This window comes from Poecilia latipinna, unplaced genomic scaffold (genome assembly GCF_001443285.1).
Source record: "Poecilia latipinna isolate Pla-1442-1.1 unplaced genomic scaffold, P_latipinna-1.0 Scaffold1196, whole genome shotgun sequence".
Lineage (NCBI taxonomy): Eukaryota > Metazoa > Chordata > Actinopteri > Cyprinodontiformes > Poeciliidae > Poecilia > Poecilia latipinna.
Window position 1 is genome coordinate 24,223 of NW_015113812.1, and position 2,249 is coordinate 26,471.

General features: G+C 39.9%; 1 long non-coding RNA gene across 1 annotated transcript; it reads right to left on the bottom strand.

Moving 5' to 3' along the window:
- Positions 1-436: 436 nt before the first annotated feature.
- On the bottom strand, positions 437-1,690 carry LOC106960561 (uncharacterized). Its single transcript, XR_001427601.1, has 2 exons — positions 1,314-1,690; positions 437-1,239 (listed from the first exon to the last, which is right to left on the bottom strand). It is a non-coding gene; the product is annotated as an uncharacterized LOC106960561 (long non-coding RNA).
- Between the last annotated feature and the right edge of the window lie 559 nt (positions 1,691-2,249).

Below are 2,249 nucleotides of genomic sequence, written 5' to 3' on the forward strand. Positions count from 1 at the left end.
CTCACGACTGTTTTGACACCTCTTAAAATTATCCTCCGATACAACTGAATGTGCTGCTGCCGTGTTAGAAAGGACAAATAATGTCTGAAAAAACACAACCTGAATCAAGCTGTTCCTGTTTCAACTATAGCTATGCGGAAACTGCACACACAGTCAATGCTTTTAAAGTGCAAAGCACTGCTCATCAATTTTTGAAGGGTTATAAAACCATTTCCAAATTATATGCAGACTTTTTATTGACCACAGAAATGACAAAAACCCAAAATGTCTTGAAAGAACATTTAGAAAAAGCCTCGGCAACGGTATTGTTTAAAAGATTTGCAAGAGGAAATCTCTATCTGAAACACCTGGATGTACAAAAAGACATTTGTAACAATGTCCTTTTGAGAAAAGACATAATTAATGTCTTTCAGCCCAAAATATGACAAGCACAGTGTAGGAGGAGTGATGGTTTATTTTTGTTTTTGCTGACACGACACATGTGAAGAACTTACAAAGCAAAACAATAATAAATAATCACCCCCTACCCTTGAACTTGACACGTTCTAATCCATCGATTTAGTTTTTGGACAGTATATTTATATATTATTGTTGTTCTGATCATTGTTACTGATTGTGTTGATGCTGGGAAAGGGCAAAGGACTGAGAACACAACCCTGAGGCACGCCTGCATTCAGTTTGGTTGATCATGATCTCTTCCTGCTGACACATACTGTCTGTTTGTGGACTTTGTGAAATGAAGGGAATTTAAATTAAGAAGCTGGGATGGATTGGTTTGATTTGTGAGACACGGAAAGTAGGATGGATGTAAAGGTGACAGATTCTGCTTGATCCAAGACAGATTGATCAGTTTGGATTTATATTCTTGAATATTTTCTTCATTGCTACTAAAGCCAAAGTGAGAAAGCACAAGTGTCTGTCCAGTGTTGAAATAAAAGCCAAACGTCTGTTCTCTCACTGAAAGATTTGTGGTGGATTCATGGATGCCTACACTGAAGGGCGAAGGAATCTCATGTTTCAGACACGGTGTGGGGCGCTCAGATGATGGTTACAATTCAGCTTACTGTTTACTGTACCATGTGCTGGTTGTAAAATCTGTTGCATCTGTGACAAGACCGGATTTTCACAGCATCTGTCCACTCGTGAAACTGAATCCTGGAGGGGAAAATTTTCTCCCTGCTTCTTAGTTTTCTTGTTTTTTCATGTTGTGGTCACATCACAAGGCATTCAGCAGCAGTTCTGTAATCAAGTTTAAGTTTTAGCTTCTGGTGCAAATATCTCAGTAATACTGAAATAAGACAAAAGTTACTTACATACATATGATACAGAAGGCCCACAAACTTCATAGAGAAACGTTGTTGTTGTTGTTGGGATAGAGGAGTAGTAGTCATAGTATCCTGGCATCATAAATAAGCTCCAGATCCATGATACCGGACTTTACTAAACTAAACTTAGGTTGCATTCACACCAGCCATGTTCAGTCCGATTTAATCTGTGTAGAAAGTCCGGTTTGCTTGGGGAGATGTGAACAAAAAAACAAACTCTGGTCCGCCTACAAACCTAGATCTTGTTAGATTATAGTGAACTCTGATGCTGTTCGAATGCATGCGTATGCTATGCGGAAGTGGACTACAGCGCAGGGCATTCTGGGTAAATAAAACCAAAAACAAACGCTAAAGTCTATGACTAGTGGGAGAAATGTCTTGTGGTTTTTACTAAAGACAAAAGAGAAATCCTACAACCGCTAAAATTTGACGGTAATCCATTTTTGTTTACATTTCGTCAAGCCGGAAGTTGAAGAGAACTCCGGTGCGGTTCGAACGCTACAAATCAAAGTGGACTACCTTGCAGGGCATTCTGGGTAAGAACAAATGCACGAGTCTAGCGCCTGTAGAAGAAATTACTGGTGGCTACCAAGGAAAAAACATAAACAACTTATACAACCGTTAAAGTTTGACGGTGCTCCATTTTTGTTTACATTTCGTGAAGACGGAAGTTGCGTTCACTGTCTTCTTCAGAGGTTTTGTGTCATTTTCTTCAGTGGTTCTTGGTGCAGCGCCCCCATAGGTGAGGAGGGGCACAGGTTTTTCAAAGAGTTTGACATTGAAGTGTGAAAGCGAGCCACACCAGCTGAAAATGTAACAAATGTTGTGATTTTGGTCCCCAATCGAACCATGTCTACTGGACTATTATGGAGAAAACTCCTTCTACGCACCAGCATGTCATGTAAAACCCCCTCTGGGTGAACT